The sequence below is a fragment of the Amphiura filiformis genome, chromosome 20 (assembly GCF_039555335.1).
Source record: "Amphiura filiformis chromosome 20, Afil_fr2py, whole genome shotgun sequence".
Lineage (NCBI taxonomy): Eukaryota > Metazoa > Echinodermata > Ophiuroidea > Amphilepidida > Amphiuridae > Amphiura > Amphiura filiformis.
Window position 1 is genome coordinate 58,183,688 of NC_092647.1, and position 20,514 is coordinate 58,204,201.

Genomic DNA, 20,514 nt, shown 5'->3' on the forward strand with positions numbered 1-20,514 from the left:
TGATGAATTACACTTACACATAACGCATGTGAATCACTTAGAGGGATCAAATCGCTGTAATTCCGCTGCCATGGTGGATCATCACAATCAGATCGCATCAACTAGGCTGGTTGCAGTCGAACTTGGCGCAAACCTATCCGCACTTAGATTGTAACAGCCACCAATTATCTATGCAGCTCCCCAAATTCCATTGGGTGAAGGAAGTTTTTGATAGCCAAACACCTAATCACCGATTTTTTGAAAGCAGGAGGAAACCGGAGATCCCGGAGAAAACCTGCGAGAGCGAGCATGGAATCGGGATAAACCAAGTGCACATGAGTCCTTGGGCCGCGCTGGGGCTTGAACCCGGGACCTCAGTGGTGCAAGGCGAGGGAATAACCGCTGCGCCAACTCGCCCTCCCTAAAAGTTTTTTTAAACAGTTTTTCAAACTGTTTTGAAATCATGAATGAAGTGGTATACAGCAGAGAAATGTTCCAATTCACACCTATTTGGCATATTTGTTAATAAACAAATTTAATATGCAAACATGTTTTCGTTATGACCTTCAAATCCTACTCACCGAGCTTACCCCTATGGACAATCAAACATTTGTATTATGTCCTAATGCAGTGTACCAAAAATCATAATTAAACTTGTCAGCAAGACTCACTTCAAATAAGACCAAATTAATATCTTGCAACGCGTAGCATATGTGACGTGTCATGTCAAAAGGAGACACTTTTGGGCAGAATCGTAAATGGAGAAATAGCCAAAAATCTGCCTGGGGGTTATTTTTTCACAATTTGAGTTTGTTGCGAATTTGTGATGTTATTAATGTTAAAAATATTGTCTGATAGTTTCAGACCGGAATATAACTGGCATCTTGTATTTTTTGAGACATGTTTCAAGGTAATTCCTACTCTCAACATTGTCAATAATATTTTTAAAGGCCGATATCTCAATTTCCAATTTTATAATACCATAACTTACGAACTCAATATCTTCGCTTAGGAATGTCTGATTTCATTTGGGAAAACGGCGTTGTGGAGCAAAATATCTCTATATTTAAGATATGTAAAAACCTCAAATTTCATAACCTGCCCAAAAGTGTCTCCTTTTGACATGACACGTCACATATATGTAGTTGTAGTATGTCACCAAAATTGTGATTTTGTTGTAGCTGCTGGTGCAGGTGTCTGGCTTAATATATTCAATAATCTGTACCTATTTGAAACCCCTTAAGCAGAACCTGTATTTCTGACCGAAGAGAGGGCGAGAGTGTCATGTTTTCATGTAATGATAAACTATGCCTCAAGATACAGACTCTTAGAGTTTTACTTAGAATTCCTGATGGTATACTTTTTAGGATATCGAAGGTGTTTCAATAATTTTATTCGTTTCAAGTACAGTTGACTGCAATATTTTTATATTCTCTTTTTTTTAATTATTGTTTTAAAGTTTAATTATATTTATAAGGTTTAATTGCATTTATATAAAAGCTGCTATACGTTTATTAACCCTAACAAGGAACACGCTTTTTTGCTATCGAAAAAGGAGAGAAGATGAAGAAAGATTTCACTTGGCACCCCCGGGAATTGACCCTGGGACCCCTCGGATGCCACGCACACGATCACCGACCTCATGCCACGCATGCGCAGTGGGTTTCCTTGTAAGATTTTGTAAGATTTTTAGGTGTTGGTAAGATGATATGATTATTGTGATACATTGAAATGAAATTTAGGGCCTTTATTATTTTAATTATTATAATTAAGGACCTTTATTGAAAAGATATCCTGGCATGTTTTCCTCAGGAAAACAGACATAGAAGGGTTTTTTTTATTGTTATTTAGTAAAATATAGCAACATATATAACCAAATGATAAATAATTTGTCTTCTAGAGAACTACTTCATGCGTTTTCAAGGCGTGTATGTATTCATATTGTGAAACAGTCAACTTGTATTGCACTACAATATCCCGGTACAATAAAGGCGTACAAAATCCCAGGATATATCAAAGAAATACCAGTCCCAGTGTTTTGTAGAATGTATGAACGAAATGACAAATAACAACCGAACATATAAATGTATTTAAACTCCCAGCAGAAATTTAAGAATAAGCTGTATAAATATTGTTTGAAATATTAAACTTTGGTTCGCACCACGATAGACGTGCCGTACATTTTGTCTACCTAATTAGTCTTCCTTTGTGACCCAGATTTGGTTTAACTTTTTTGCGTATTGAATATGGTATGTTATTTTAAATACGTACGAACTTTACTTGCATTAAATCTCTAGATAGCAAGGATTTAGAGACATTTTGATCTATTTGTTTTTATTTGAGCACCCTGTATGAGTCACAGGTAATAGGGTCAAATATCAGATGAAAATGAATATTAACTTGAATGAATATTGGTAACAACTTGCTATACCATGACACGGTGTCGGAGTAGAGAATCAAAATAAGACGGGTCTATTTAGTAAAATACTTATTTTGACATCGGTGTGACTGTGATATCGGCGATTCCAAGGCTAGAACATTCTGGGAGTCTTCAATGGTAGGGTGCACCGTTGGTGTTTCTTCTTCTGCCATAAATCGAAAGAATGTTATCTTTTTTATAGTTTTTTAATGGTGTAAATTCAGTATATTTTGACCAGTTTGTGACATCAACTCTAACTTGCTGAGCCAGCCCACCACATATTTATTTTTCTGTTTTAAGTGGAAAAAGAGAATCATAATACCTGTATCATGATGAAACAGTAAAAACTATTTTGTATTGTTGTGTAATCAATACATTCTTTTGATTTTACGAAGGAACTCTTCATAAACTTGATGCTATCATTGATTTGCATGTACCCTCTTCCTTATAGTAAAAGTGGCACAATTGTGATTTTACCCTTTCTTATTAAAACAAGCAAATTGAACAGAACAAACAGCATTGGAGAGCTAAGACTGCGTCCTTGACGTTGATGTAAGCATCATGTCACAAAAGTATTTTTTTAACTGCCAACGAGGGCGCTTTTCACTTGCACATTTGTTTTGAGAAAGGCTATTGTAAGATACAACACCGTCGTTTGGGGAACAATTCCACAGTGGATCGGTTGTATAGCTCCCAAATACCCAAATATGTGGATATGGCAATGAACACTGTTAAAGGGTAGCGGAGATGCGTAAAATGCATAAAGTGTCCCAATATTTTTATCATGATTGCAGGTAGGCCTAGAGGTTTGAATAGTTTGTGATGTTGTTTGTTATTAATACAGAAATCTTGACTCTCCCGAGTCTGTCAGACGTGAAGAATTGAGAATACCGGAATCTACATGTGAGACACGAACGCCGCCAATCACAGGATAAACATGAACAAACACCAAAACCCACATATCTATTAATTGTAAGAACCATGCTTACGCTGTGATTTACCCATTTCTACAGAATGCACTTCCTACAGCCTCACATGATTCAGATAATGTCTCCTCCCCGGCCCTTTTTTGTTGTTGAAAAGTTGGTTATGGAAGGCATCTGTTAAATGGTAGTAATACTGCTTTTTTCTACTGTTTCATCTTTTCTACTGCTAACTTGTAACTTAAACTTTACTGCAATTCGAAGAGTTACCCCAAGGCTAAATATAATGCTTGCTTGCTCTCTTGCATATTTGTCTACTATGATCGAACACTATCCACACTACTACCTGTCCGAGATACAGCACCTCATGTTTTTCCTGACCATTCATGTACCCTCCGTGACTCGCTTGGCATAAACAAGTGTTTATAAATCGATATCATAAAAATGTTAGCTAATGTTATTGGAGTATGTTATGGTCAACAGGTTTGTTTGCCGTCGCGAGTATATCAAGTTCTATAACTTTTCAGTACAATGACTTTTTCTGAACTATCATTTAAAAAATATTCTTACTCTTATAGTTAGCTTTGTTGCTAGGAGTGGCCACCAAATTGACAAAAAGGTTCACTTCTCAGGTGTAAACTGTTCAAACTAGAAAGAGAAATAAACAAGGAGGCCACTTATTCATATGAAACTATTCAACATGTTCAAAGTAGGGGGGTTAAATCCACTTTTTGTAAGCAATTTTATTTTGAAAAAGATCAAAATTTTGATAACGCAGCACCCCCCGCAAAAAAATAAAAATAAAAACACAAAAACAAAATAAAAAATATAGCTACAAGCCCGACTCCAGTCACCAAACATCATTTCTTTTGACAAATTGAATTGAATTGTTTTTCATAATTCACTTTCAATGACACTTTTTTATTATGCATAAACAACAATTGGCTTTATAATACAAAAACGTCTGAGGAACTCTCATAAGAAACTTATTCTAACACATTGCACAGTTTTCTAGTTCAGTCCCTCATTTCAAATATTTAGTTTTGGTTTCTCTTTTGTTCAGAAACCAAAAATCAAGGGATTAAAAAGTACAGCTGATCTGGTCTGCAATCATAACACTATTATGCTGGGAGGACACAGTATAGGGTATATAACCAGAAGTATACAATAGCCTATTGTGCTAACATAATTATTATCATGATTGATATCGGAAATCTATCCGCGGACGACAGTTGATGCTCTCTGTCGAAGGTAGGTGGCATATTACACTCACGAGTTCTAGGCCTAGAAATCATATACATGCGCGTATATTGAAGGATGGGGCGGGGTGGGGATTTGTTTGTTTGTATGAAACATAAACGATGCATGGAGATGATTTGATTATGAATTAGTTTATTATCCCCAGGAAGCACAACCCATACCTCTTTAAGAGGGGCTCCCTCCCTATATAACCACCTCTTCCTTAAATTCCCCCTTTCCCCCTCCTCCCCCCCTACATTCGATATCTTCATCTCGAGCTCTCCTCCCCCTTCTCGTTCACTTCCAATGCTCTCTCTCATCTGTTTCTCTCTCTCCCGGCCCATATCCCCTTGCCCTCCACCCCCCCCCCACACACACACACACCACAATCTCGTCTCCCCTATATCTTATACTTTTTGCAGTAAAAATTGCTTCAGTAAAAGTCATTAGGTTATTAGAGGTCATATAATGGCCTTCCATCGATTCTGGTACATGGGATTAAGGACATGAATCGATTTTGTTTATAGCACCTATACAATTACAATAGTGGCCCCTTTTGTAATGTCGAATGCAAATATTTCGATGGTCTATATTTTTTTCACAGGTGAATTAGCCTAGGCTTATTCGGTTTTGTAAACCACGTCTTTCAATGTAGATTACCATGCTCGATTTTTCTCCTCGTGAATATTGTACTGCGAAATTTAAACATTTCTTTTGTATACTTAGAGTAGGTAACTTCAAATCAAATAATTTTACGATTCACACCACTTATAAGAAACTAAAACCAAAACCGAAACTGACTGACACAAATATTCGGTTTTAAACAAAAGGTAGAAACAATGAGTTCGATATCTTATGATTCAAGTGGTTAGGCAGGACAATAGAAAACCACGTGACCAAAACCAAAACCAAAACTAAAACTAAATATTTGAAATGAGGCAGTGGTTTAGAGAAAGTAGTTAAATGGTCATTCACACTCAGTCACACTCAGCAATGTTGCTCACTGTTCAGCCTTTCCGCCCAAGGTCAGAATACGAGCGTTAGCTGTTCTTTTGACGATGGTCTTACGCCCAACCCCGTCTTATAGATGCAATGGAGATGGGTAGCTTTCAATCAATGGACGGATTTTCCACTTTATATTCATAACTACACTAAGCCAAAAAAGACATTTTTCACAAGGTCATATCTTAAAATCCTGTCCATTAAAATTAACCAAAATTACACACAGTGTTGCCTCAATACTCTATGCTCTAAAGACATGTCAGTAATCAAGCAGTTGTTCAACTGACATAACAGCAAAATACACTGATATGGAACAGCTTCCTGGACTACATTCACAGCCCAATAATTGGCACCCAGCTCACGAAATCTCTTAGAATCATTGAACAGATGATAATTTACAAAACGGTGCTATCTAATTTTCACGACCTCTCTTAAAGAAACAGGTCTTGTCCCACACTATTCCACTTACTCTTTGGAAATTATCATCTAAGCAAGGACCTTGTTCACATTCTCACAGATTTCTTGTGTTGGGTGCCAATTATTGGACTGTGAATGTTGTCCAGGAAGCTGTTCCATATCAATGCATTTTGCTGTTGTGACAGCTTGGTGACATGTGTTTAGAATAGAGTATTGAAGTAATCCTGTGTGTAATTTTGGTTCATTATAGATGAGAAGAAATGAATTATATTAATTATGACGAAAAGCAGAGTGTCATGTTGAATTTGCCATAGTTAAACTGTTAGTAGTGCGCTCAAACAGTATTCCTGTGTGCGCTAGGCCGTATATTGCAGTATGCATGTAGAAGTGCAATTAAGAAGTTTGAAAATTACAAATTTATGATTTTCGACCGGTATATCTGCAAACCAGAGAGCATTATGTGATCATCGCTCTGAAACTGTTGACAGACAATATATTCCCATGTTCACATGTTCACGAGTCTTGTTTTGCACAATCTCTATTTGTGTGATTTGTAACATTTATATTTTGGCGCCGTGACAAGAACGTTTTGATAGGTCATATCAAATCCACAAGTGTCGATTGGGGTGAAATTAAAACTTTTTATATATAAATTGCAATGTGAAGTACACACACTAAACATACGCATAGCAACATCTCCAAAATAGATTTTTTCCGTTACACCCCACAGAATGAAGATGGGGACAGCAAAGAGTAAAGTATCATTAAAATTGGACGAAAAATTGACAAATGGGGACGAAAATTTGACTTTTCCTCCCTCACCCCAAAGAGCATAGCATATAGTATGTATACCTTCCTCGGGTCAGTAATTTAGACATTTATTGATTGTATCTCTAAATGTAATGATGAGAAGTATATAAAAGTATACATTTTCAGAAAAGAAATGATGCAATGAATCCAACTAGCATAACAGATTCCTGCAAAAATTAACAGTTTTGGAGAAAATCTCAAAATTTGATTTTACTTTAGGTGTACGGACTATAGTCAGCGCGCAAGTCAGCAATCACCAATTAGCTTCGATAGTTTATATATTTGGAAAATGTCCATGGTTTTCTCTTGCTATCTCCATGTATGTGTTTATTTCAATCTTCAATTTTAATCAACTGTCCAGTAGATATTTTTAATCAAAGCGTTTGAGAAATTCAATAATCGATTCTCACATAGACTGCGGGTACATATAAATGATTGATAATATATAGGAAAGTCTAACGCCAGAACATAAATAATATGTAAATGCTAAACATGATATTAACTTATCATATTTCTCATATTTGCAAACCGATGATTTATATTTGAAAGAAGAAAAATCATTTTCATAAGTAAAATTCATTTAAATCCATAAATACGCTAGCGATCTTTATCTGCTGCTCTGCACCGATGAGACCCATTAAAAGTCCCCGGTGTGTTCGGGTACACATGCTTGTGCATTCCCTGCTAGCCCAACCAAAATTCCAGTGCTTATAATTTTGAATGACTGTTCACGACAGCTAAAACATCAGAGAGATTTCTGAAAACGTGAACAAATAGAAGGCTGTTCTTAATGAAAGCAAAGGCAAACACAGAGGAAGGTTAAATATGAACTTATAATCTTCCATGCTTATTCTCTAAAGATGTACCCCACGTTCCTGATGTTAGAAGTCACGAAACACTTACGATAAAACATAATAATAAAAATGTTGAATCTTATGCTCATTAGAATAATATAACATTTTATAAAGTTACAATAGTTAAATGTCAAGTGAGTATGAAAGAAAAATAAGAAAGAGTGTGAAAAACATTTCTTTGTAAATGTAACGTCTTAAGCCTGCGTAATACGTGGTAGTGTCATAAGGAAAAAAACACCTACAAAATTACAGGTCTATGACTTCATAACAAGGATTTTAAAAGCAAATTTAGAAGAGCATTATACAAGGCGCGATTTATAGCCACCACGCCACACTTTATACAGCTGCTAAGCTAGCGCATTGTGCACTTCCTAGTAGAAGCAGGAGAATTTCCACATATGAAGTACAAGGTCCAATGTTGATTTTTAGATGTAAAGCCATTTTGTATTTGACCTCAACATCGGAGCATTTTCAATTTTTACCCCTGTATGACCTTTCGTGACCTCTAGCGGTCACCAGGGGTCAAATCCAAAATGGCTCCACGTCTTTATATCATCATTGGACCTTGTACTTCATTTGTGGAAATTCTCGTGCTTCTACCAGCTGGAAATACACAAAATTAATGGTTCCCAGTTTGTAAGCTCATGAGCTTAGCAGCTGTACTAATGTACATTTTTGTGCGAATGTATAAACCACCAACTCGCATCCACCCCTGACACGAGCACATCCTGTACACTCCACCCAACTCCCCCAAACAAACAAACACCCTAACCTAAACGCAACCACCCCTTCACACATACTCTTGCCCCCTCTCCACACACATACTACTCGATTTTTAGTCAGTCACTAACATCTTTACGATTATTATTTATAACCCGATAGTGGAGTTCTTATTTTTGCTCCTGGCAAGAAAAATTGCATCCTTCATTCCATGAAGTAAAATTCCATCGATGTTATATTATAAATTGTTTTGTTAAAAATCCTTTTAAAATTTAAGGGTTTTTCTATGATTAGTATGGTTAACATTAATTTTATTTCTTCTATGTCGTGATAATTCTAGAGATTATAATTGTCTACTATTACCGGTATATTGCTGTTTATGATTTTTTTCAAGACAACCCTTGAATTTTGCCTCTTTTTTTTACAAATTACATTACCGACCCCACAAATGACAGAACACAAGCTTGAGCATATTCACAGCATTGCATATTCTTACACAGTCACAGCAAGGCATCGGAAGCCACCAACACGATTAGATATCTCAATTGCGGGAAAGTAGGCTGAAAGTGGATATCGTTTTGAACAAAGAAAAATATTTTCGCTCTGAGCAGAAAGGTTAAAAATGTGTAAGTTTATCAGGGCTTGCTATCTGTTGCTGACATTGGAAATTCAAAGATCTATGATATGTGATATATATACATGATATATATATGAAATATGTATATTGATTTGTTAAAATCAAAATTCATTGCCGTGATCATCCGCTGATAGACATTGGGTATGAATACCGAAGCATTTTACAATATTTTTAAATTCACCAAAGCTTAAAATGTGCTCGTTTTAATTTATCACATTGATTTATAGTATCCTATTCTGTCCTAATGTTCTATTACAATTGTCGGTATACCAACAATTGTATTTTAGAGTCAGCATTAGAGCAAGGTATCCTTGCCCGGGGATACGGATATGATAGGGATACCATAATATCGGAAAAGTTACGAGCGCAAGGATAGTCTTACAATTAGGCTTTGAATAGGCTTCCCAATTAGCCTGACGATAGGCTATTTAGTAGGACTAATGGACATGATTTGAACCCAAAGATGTTTTACTTTAGTAAAACCTAGATAAGCTGATGCCTATACTGATGCACGGCAGTGAACGTAACCGTTCCGGCTGAAATCCAGAAATGACGTCATTTGTTCTGGTGCTGCCACTTCCGGGTAACGCGGGAGAAGAACATGCCTTTTGCAAACAAAATGGCCGACTCGTCCCGGCCCCTTTCCAGCGAAAATACAGCTTATTTAGCCAATGTGAACATGGGTCATCGCCAGAAATATTTTCCTATGCATATTGGACTAACACAGCTATATGGTATTTCACGATATAACAGTAATTAAAAGAAAACTGCAAACGTTCGTTCGTCGGATGTTTGACGAACTGACCAGCTCTAATGACGTCACTATGTAAACAACATAGAGGTATAAATAATTAATTAGGTAATACCAAATATGGAGGTATCCAAAAGTATGCTAATTAGAACAGGTTAGAAGGAACGACGAATCGGAATACGATCCTGGTATCCAGTTCTATGCAAATGAGTTGAAGGAGGTTACGTGAACATGTAAACTTATGCGACTCTTGTTTATACCGACCTCTGTGTTTGAACCACAACTTTTCACATCTGATGTTTCATTCTTTGACTTCAGCAGAAATCGGCAATTCAATGATATCATTGCATTTAACAAAATATCGTCAATGCATTGTAAGTCAATTAGCTTAATTCAGTGCACAACTCATCTGTGGTAAAGCACCATGCTCAACTAGCATTCTCGAACAACCTTTGCAACCAGAATCATGTCCCAGATTATTTTATACGACTTTCATAAGGTAACACTACACAATGACATGATGTTACCTTCTGTTCAGGGAAAGGCTACAGTATATAGTCATATATCTTATTGGCCTTCCAGCTTTTCCTCCGTATATACCATGTATACGTTGTAAACCAATTTACTCGAATACCATATACTTACTAACTAGCACACGTGTATATAACCCCTGATGTCCCTTAACGCGATTCGCCGAACGGGTAGCCAAAAATCAATAATGGTGACTCCACACGAAAGCGGGATCCCCATTTAAACGTTTTCATAACCTTCAACGTTATGAATAGGAAGGGTGGGCACACTATCTAAGTCACGTATATGGTCCACTACTGAGTGACAATTCTACACCCTCTGTGGTCGGGATTCTTCCAACCGGAGAAAATGATCATCAATCAATATTCTGATCATGGATTTCGACCATGAAAAGCGAAACTTTCAAACTAGTGAGTAAAATGTGGTTTTGTTTTAGAAGAATCTTCGTAATTAGTTTCAGATAATAACTTTTAAATATTATTATTATTATTATTAAACGACACTTATAGAGCGCTATATTAAAATTGTCAAAGCGCTTTACAATAAAAACATTAAAATGCAGATACAAGAATATACATCAAACTATATCTTAAAAAGTACATAATTATTAAGAAATATACATGATATACATATTAAAATCACATGAAAAATACACATTAAAAATTTAAGTAAAACCAAAGAACTAATGAGTGTGGCAAGAAAATCAAAATAAACATGAAACCTGGGGAAAATGAGGCAAACCCCTTCTGTCAACGTATTTAAGAAACAAATCCCTATACAGGTGGGAAGAGGTGCGTTTTAGGTGCTTCTTAAACACGTTGACAGAAGGTGCAAAACGAAGATGACCTGGAAGTGCGTTCCAGTGGCGTGGGCCAGCCGAACAGAAGGCGTTGTCACCCATGGATCGTGAAGTGCGCGGAACATGAAGCAAATAGTTATTGCTGGATCGCATGTTATCTCTACCAGGAACGTAGAGGACGAGGTGATCCGACAAGTAGGCCGGAGCTACATCATGCAGAGCTTTGAACACTAGCAGCAGCACTTTGAAGATGATCCTTTCGGCAACTGGCAGCCAGTGAAGGTCTCTAAGCAAAGGTGCAGATGGTTCCAGTCTATTGCATTTGTAGACAACTTTGGCGGCTCTATTTTGAAGCCTCTGCAGTTGTTTCCTATCCTTTGCCGAAATGCCAAGTAGAAGTGAGTTCGCATAGTCAAGTCTAGACAAAATGAGAGACCTAGCAAGATGGTGACAGCTTTCAGTTGTGATATACCTCCGAATTCTGTACATGTTTCTGAGATGAAAGTTCACTGATTTAGTGAGTGATTTCACATGAGCATTCATGGACATTGTTTGATCGAAGACAACTCCAAGGTTCTTAATGGTCGAAGAGGGTCTAATGTCCATATTACCAATTTTGATAGATACAGTCTGTAACTTCTTTAGATTATGAGACGAACCTGCTACAAAAACCTCCGTTTTGGAGTCATTGAGCTTCAACAAATTCGTCATCATCCATTGCCGAATAGCATTGATACAAGACGATAATCTGGATAAGGCAAGTTCAGCAGCACCAGCAATCTTTGGGTCAAAGGAAAAGTACAGCTGCACGTCGTCAGCATAAATGTGATAGCAAATCCCAAACTCTCTGATAATATGTCCAATGCAGTAGGTGTAAAGAACAAAGAAGAGTGGTCCAAGGACCGATCCTTGTGGTAGTCCGTAATTCAGATCATATTTTTCAGATGATACAGCACCTATTGAAACGCGAAAGTTTCTGCTCTGTAGATAGCTTTTAATCCAGTTAAGAGCCATACCAGTGATGTTGAATGTGCGTGACAAGCGGTTTAGAAGGATGACGTGGTCTACCGTGTCGAAAGCGGCAGAGAGGTCAAGAAGCACTACAAACACAGCTCTGCCGCAATCCATGTCTTTCAATATGTCTGTTTTGACCCTTAGCAGTGCCGTTTCGGTACTATGCCTAGCCCTGTACGCCGACTGAAACTCTTCCTGGAGACCATGAGACTGAAGGTGTTCTTGGAGTTGAACAGAAGCAATTTTCTCCATGATTTTGGAGTAATAGCTTAAGTTGGAGACAGGACGATAATTCTGTAAGACATTCTTGTCAAGAGAAGGCTTTTTTAAGACCGGACAAACTACAGCCTCACGCAGTGCGTGTGGAAACTCACCACTACTGAACGATTTGTTAACAAGGACTGTAAGGACATTGCACAAAACATCAATATTATCTTTAAAGAGCCACACTGGAAGTGTATCAAGGATACATGACTTGTTAGCAGAGTTTAGAACAGTCTTTTTGATGACTTCAGCACTAACAGGCTTAAAACTGTCAAATACCTGTACACTATCATCACACAGAATGTCACTAGGATTACTTACACTTACAAATACGCGGAAGCAACTGCAGGTTATTGAAAAAGTATAATGACCGCGTCTCGTAACGTAGTACATCAGTACGTGTTACAATGACTGCATTGTGTGACGTGTTATGCGCTCGAATAAGACACATTTCTTCTAAGTGCACTACAGTGGGTTAGGGCGTGTGTGTGTGTGCATGTTGAGCGTTCATGGCGCGGTGCCGTGCGCGTATAGGGCGTCGTGGCGTGATGCCGCTGCTCGCACAAGAGGGGATCACATTGAAACGCATCCGAAGAATGCGTTTTGATGTGAATCCCGCCTCTCATGCATAGAGTCACCCAACGTCGCCTCTACAATCAACATAATACAAAAGGACGGTTTATAGTTATATAGAGTCCGTCAGTATGCGGAAATCGCGACAATATACAAGTGTTTTGTTAATACTTACGGATGACAACGGACACAAACATAAAACGTAAAACAGGATGAGCTGCCAGTAATGTCAAGACCATTCATTTCAAATATCCTCGATCACCATCCGGTTTTTCCTGAATGTCTGATGACCTTTTTGAGGCATGTACATCGGGCAATGCTCTCTGTTTAAAGCTCTGTCTTTGAGTTTTGAGTGTAGGAATTCAATAACCTTTCAAATGTTGCCATAAACCGTTTGCAACTTATGCTAGGCCTATTTGAATTCGAACATAATATGGAATTCTAATCTTTCTTTTCATCACTCTTGTTCCGGCAGTTAACAGTCGCCAAGTATAAGAAGAAAAGTTTAAGATTTTTAAACAATTAATGTTCAAAGGCGTGATTTTGCGCTTAATCTGCAAAGTTTAACGTATGTTAAAAGACTGTTAAACTCGAGCGTATAAAGGTGGTTATTTTTTGTTACGTTAAAAGGCGTTAAACTGTGTAATGTTTAGTGGAATTGTACTTTACCTGTTTAACGATACATCTCGCGCCACGGAATTTTAACCAATTATTGTTTAAAATGACAAAAGCAAATGGCGGCCACGAGTGAATGCTGGTCGTGCTGCTTATGGTATCCTGAAACTTCGTTCAAATAGGTAGGTTTGAGTCAATCAGGTTGCACCAAACTCGAGATTCGTTTGATAAGTTATGCATAGACATAATTGAGGATGGATATTGATGCGTTCATTTGCTAGATTTAACAACGTCATTGGGATTGACATTCTAGCGTTCTACGTGCACGGTACATGTATATCACCAATGTGTGTACCGCGATGTTCAGTTTTGGGCATACGCACAATAGCTTACAATGTAGACGAGATGCATTGAAGTATCGGTATGCTGGATACCGTATCGAGTGTGTGAATTTATTAGCGTTGATGTATTGTATTTTAGCATTGTATCGTAATGCATGCGAGAGAGAAAGGCTTACTAGATTTTAATTTTTTACTCGGATACATTGCCCGGATACATACACTCTTGTTCCGGCAGTTAACAGTCGCCAAGTATAAGAAGAAAAGTTTAAGATTGTTAAACAATTAATGTTCAAAGGCGTGATTTTGCGCTTAATCTGCAAAGTTTAACGTATGTTAAAAGACTGTTAAACTCGAGCGTATAAAGGTGGTTATTTTTGTTACGTTAAAGGCGTTAAACTGTGTAATGTTTAGTGGAATTGTACTTTACCTGTTTAACGATACATCTCGCGCCACGGAATTTTAACCAATTATTGTTTAAAATGACAAAAGCAAATGGCGGCCACGAGTGAATGCTGGTCGTGCTGCTTATGGTCTCTTGAAACTTCGTTCAAATAGGTAGGTTTGAGTCAATCAGGTTGCACCAAACTCGAGATTCGTTTGATAAGTTATGCATAGACATCGTTGAGACATAAAGGGTGGATATTGATGCGTTCATTTGCTAGATTTAACAACGTCATTGGGATTGACATTCTAGCGATACTGTACTCTACGACGTGCACGGTACATGTATATCACCAATGTGTGTACCGCGATGTTCAGTTTTGGGCATACGCACAATAGCTTACAATGTAGACGAGATGCATTGAAGTATCGGTATGCTGGATACCGTATCGAGTGTGTGAATTTATTAGCGTTGATGTATTGTATTTTAGCATTGTATCGTAATGCATGCGAGAGAGAAAGGCTTACTAGATTTTAATTTTTTACTCGGATACATTGCCCGGATACATAGCGGGTTGAACTGATAAAAAAAAAAAACTTTATGCATGAAATTGTATTTTTGAACGAATCTCACAGTTGACCAAGATCTGATGACTTCAAATCTATAATGAATTAAGTTTCAGTATAAAATTTAAAAAAAAAAAAGAAAGTCCGTCCCAATCATAATTAAATCCAATACAACCATTGATTAAGCAGTTGTATTTCTTAAACAATCCTTAGATAAAATAGAACATATAAATCATTATCTGTTTAGAGTTATTAAGCAAATATTGATTAAAAGACCTTAAACAACCTAGTTGGTTAAGCACTTAAACTTGAAGCTGGTTAAAGTGCTATATGCATTTATTGGTTAAAAGTTTTAACCAACTATTGATTTGAGCCTTAAACAACAAGAAAATTAAGGGCCCTTAACCAATATTTCGACGAGAGGACCACGTAACTAACACGAGTTTAAGATTGATTAAGATTGTTTAAGACTTTTTAATTGGCGAAATAAGAGTGTTGCGGGTTGAACTGATAAAAAAACCACTTTATGCATGAAATTGTATTTTTGAACGAATCTCACAGTTGACCAAGATCTGATGACTTCAAATCTATCATGAATTATGTTTCAGTATCAAATTTTAAAAAAAAGAAAGAAAGAAAGTCCCAATCATAATTAAATCCAATACAACCATTGATTAAGCAGTTGTATTTCTTAAACAATACTTAGATAAAATAGAACATATAAATCATTATCTGTTTAGAGTTATTAAGTAAATGTTGATTAAAAGACCTTAAACAACCTAGTTGGTTAAGCACTTAAACTTGAAGCTGGTTAAAGTGCTATATGCATTTATTGGTTAAAAGTTTTAACCAACTATTGATTTGAGCCTTAAACAACAAGAAAATTAAGGGCCCTTAACCAATATTTCGACGAGAGGACCACGTAACTAACACGAGTTTAAGATTGATTAAGATTGTTTAAGACTTTTTTAATTGGCGAAATAGGAGTGTGTTCTAACGAGATCAATTTTTTTTTAATTCCAAAGAATCGGTGCTGGGTTTTTGTTTTTGTTTGTTTTTTCTTCGTTCGTTTTTTAATCTAGTTTCGTAAATTTCCCCGATGTGGTGCACTGGCATACATGTATATGTATAATGGTGTCCCTTGTTGAAAGAATCAAATCATTCATATATTTCTTTGTTTGTTTGATCTTTACCCTGGGTCCATATTCAGAGAGAAAGTGTATCCCCCTATTGTGCATTTACGGGCAGCCGCGCGCAGACTACAAACACAGCATAATACAACAGAAGAAAGTTTATTCTTACAACAAGTTTATTATTATTTTAAAGGAGTATTTCGTGATCCTAGCATCCTCTTTTTATGACATTTTCAGTAGATATCCACGAAAAAAGCTTATTCCCAAAATTTCAGTTGATTCTTATTTTGCGTTTGCGAGTTATGCATGATTATGTGTATTACACTGCTCCATAGACAATGTGTTGTAATTTCGTTCTGGTATACCAGAACGAAATTAAAATGTGATGATATCTTTGCTAAACGAATTAATCTGCAAGAAATTTTTTGTACATAAACATTATGTAGCCAGAGGTTTCCAGTGATATAAAAATCTCAACTTTTTTTGAGAAAAGTGGGGGGATGATGCTGTGGATCACGAAATGCCCTTTTAAGTGAAGACTTAAACTGTTATGCCTTAAATTAATTTCTTGCACTGACTAACCCAAGGGAATGTGGCGGCATGGGAATCGAACCCACGACCTTCCGATCTCTAGACGGACGCCTTATCCATTAGGCTACCAGCTCCCACTGATAAACGGTGGTTAAAGCTGGGTCTAATGTTATAGCAGTCTTGGTATACAATATACACAAACAAATATATATTACGCAAGTACACAAGTGAAGGAGATCATTGCTGATGCTTAATCGTTTCCCCAGTATAATCATAAGTAAAGTAGGTAATGGGGATACGCATCCTGGATGTGATTCGTGCTTGATAATTTTTCTAAAATATAAGGCATAATGTTGTGATTGCCGGAGAATTCCTTTAAATAACCTCAATGACTCTTATTTAAAACATGTGACACGTTATCACAAAACCTAGACATGTCGGCAATTCGCAAATTGAAATAGAATCCTTGAAAGTTTGGAATAGGTGAAAGTTGAGCCTTTTGGGCGTTGATTTAATTATTGGAAGGAAAACAGGGGTTTCTCTCCTCACCATTATCCGCGAGAGGTGACAAAATATTTAAAAAACGCACATTTTCAGAAGCACTGAGAAGAGGAAAACGCACCTATATAAATCGCCTTATCTTCCCTTAGATTACCCACACTCTCTGTTTGAAAGTGACATACGGTAACTGGCTTACTTTTTCATATGTATGGTATTATTTTGGTGTCAAATTTAAACTGAAAGTATTTTGTTTAATTCTTGACCTGGATCACATATTACTTTGTAATGACTCTTCGTAATGTTTAGCTACCCTTTAGAATTGTCGCTGGCTCCTTTCACCCATTAAATATTTATTCTCTGTTTCTCTTCGTCATATTAATGATGCTGAATAAACTCATGTAATTCGCATATTATGCTTGTAGCTATAATTCTAACATCTCTAAGTTTGGGTTCGGTTTGCGGAGCTATTTACATATAAACAATGTATAATTAAATGATTCACAACACTTAACGTTTCCTCGCTCTACAATCATTTCATATCAAACCAAAATGTACCTAAAACGTGGTGAACCATAGACAGACAATCTAATTTGGCCAACATTACTTGAATGTTCAAGACATTGTAGATTTTCTGCATGTTCTGTGAGTTGCTATCGTCCCGTATATGTGTCAAAGGAAGAAGGTTCGATCAACAATCTCATCCCTATTTTTTCTCATTTCAAATGCAGATTTTGGTATCAGTGGAAAGCCCATATAGTTCTCACTGACCCTGTAATATACTGACCTTGTAACATATTTGGTCTGAAAGATGTTTTTAAGGATTTTGTAAACAGTGTACTTCGGTTACATATATAAATGCGCTTTTATAAATGCGCACGTGACCACCTCCGCGTTGCCATAACAGCTTATAGACGGTAAGTCTCAAATGACCTTCTACATGGCGAGTGGTCTTTCTATGCATTTGAATGCAAAGGCGGAACAACATGAGACTCTTGTGCAGCAAAATTGTCTATTTTGTTCAACTTTGTGATATATTGTATACGTTTCCGTCGTTAAGGTTAGCCGAGAGTTTTTCATGCGCTTGATTTCAGAGGGGCGTAAGTTCATAACAGAAACAGCCATGCAGAAAATGAACAAGCGTACTGGGACGTAGGCCTACTTACAATAGAATATTGATCCACGGTCAAGACATGAAACTTGGCTTAGCTCGTGCCCGGAGCTCGTGAGTCGGGGGCGGGCGGGGGGTTACATGAGGGGCGATATGCCGGGTAGGATGCCGGGGAGGGGTACAAGCCATTTTCGGCAATTTTCATAAGGATTTTATAAATTTTAAAATTGATTGGGGCACTTCGTCAAGCTACGCCCTGGAAAATGTGTTGATTTTGCATTTATAGCCTTGATATCTTTGATGAAATAAATCAATGCTGCTATTCCCCTGATTACAATGTAATAGGGTACAACAATAACATCAACAACAATATCAAAAAGCAATTATTTGCAAATCGAATTTGGGAAGAATATTCAAAAGGACAGACTTAGCAGGCCTACAAATTTCTGAATTATATAAAGTGAAAAACAATCAATCACGATTCACTGCAGTCAGCGAATCAATCAAATAAAACTAAAAAGAAAGGAGCAAGAAAGAATAAAGAAATAGTGAAAAAGAAAGAAAAGAGAGAGAGAGAAAGAAAAGAACGAAAAGAAAGTAAGAAAGAAAAAAGAAAGTAAGAAAGAAAAAGAAAGGAAGAAAGAAAGAAAGAAATGAAAAAAAAATGAAAAAAAAAAAAGAGAAAGAAAAGAGGAAAGAAAGGGAAAGTAAAAATGAGAAAAGAGAGAAAAAAGGAAAGAAAATTCAGCCACATGGGGACTCGAACCCACAAAAATTGTTCATACCAGATTCCCAGTCCAACGCTCTATCCACTGGACCATACATCAGCTTACGCAAATTCTTATTCTCGAAGCGGATATGTAACTATAATTTGATGTAATTACTTGATTACAATCGCGTCCGCACAATGGCTCTTAGAATAAACACGCATGTCGGCGCTGAAATTTTGAACGAACTGATGGAGGAAAAACCTCGTTTTTTGCAATACTAGCTTCAATTTGGAGTGAAAATCAAATGGAATAGCAATTGGCAGAATGTTGAGAAATAATGTAGGTATTCAGATATCTAAATTAACGCCCCGTTATCAAGATATCGATAATTTCACAAAACAGTTTTTTCTCAGACAAGATTCTCGAAAATGTTCCCCAAAAACGGGCTTTTTAAATTTGATCGGTACTGTATTTGGTTCTTCCCCATGGCAACATTATTTCTTTAATCGATTTGTAGTACAATACATAAAAGGAGAAAACAATCACTCGGCGTGGTTTTATGCGGAGCGAACATTTGTAAAAAACTGCATGGAACGTGTTTTTGATCTTGTAAACATGGTGCGTAAAAATGATTTAAACGAAGGATTTTCAAACGGATTCTAAAATTTTTATAAACACACAAAAATAATGTAAAGATACATCCATGCACCAACATTTGACTCACTGCGATATTTGATTGCTGAGAAAACGCGGTTTTAGAGAACAACTTTATACGTCTTTTATACGTTTTTTATACGTTTCTTCGTGTAACCTTAAATACTTTCAAAATGTTGTTTTTGATAACATATTACAAATTCGGAATTGCAAAACGTGTAATAATTTTGCAATTCAATTATACTTAAACTTGATGATATTTATCTACAGAGTTCATATCCCTTTCCGTATAGTGGTCAATGCATGAGGATTTGGTCACGCTTGCTGGTCTTGGTATGTCGTGCCCCTGGGTCACGTGCGCATTTATCATGTTTATAGATATAACAAAGTACACTGGTAAATTAAAATGTGTCTTAAGTGAGTTGACAGTGACACACTTTGCACATAGTTTCTATGTGGCCTTCAAATACACATTTTAGCTCTCATGTCACGAAGCGATTGAAATGCTGACATGAAACTCCATAGGTAGGGAGTCAAGGCCAATCGAACGAAGCAGAATGGGATGAAATCGGACTCTCCTTCTTTAAATAGAAAAAAAAACAAGTAAGGGAAAGTCATGGAAATCCCTGTTATCTTAGATAATCTTGACAAAATGACAAACAATAATATCTAGCATTTCTAGAATAGCTTTTAAGAAGGTCCTGTTTTAAAAATTTGTCATTGAAAGCCATTCGATAATCTTCTTATGATATTGAGTAATAATTCTGATAGTTTTCCCAACTGACCATCATTATCCGTCATTTTTTCATCCAAATATTTAAATCCATTTTTGAGTATGTCATTATATTTGCTTTAGATACAAGGAACCAATAATATTCCTCTTTCTAGAGAAGCCATTTTGGGAAGCCATTTTTCAATTACATTCATCCATGATGATACGAGAATTTTGCCTTGAGCAAAACAAAAATTTCATTGTATAACCATCTCAATATAATTGTGCATAACAAGCAGGGGTGTGTTTGGGCCAAAGAAACAATTGAT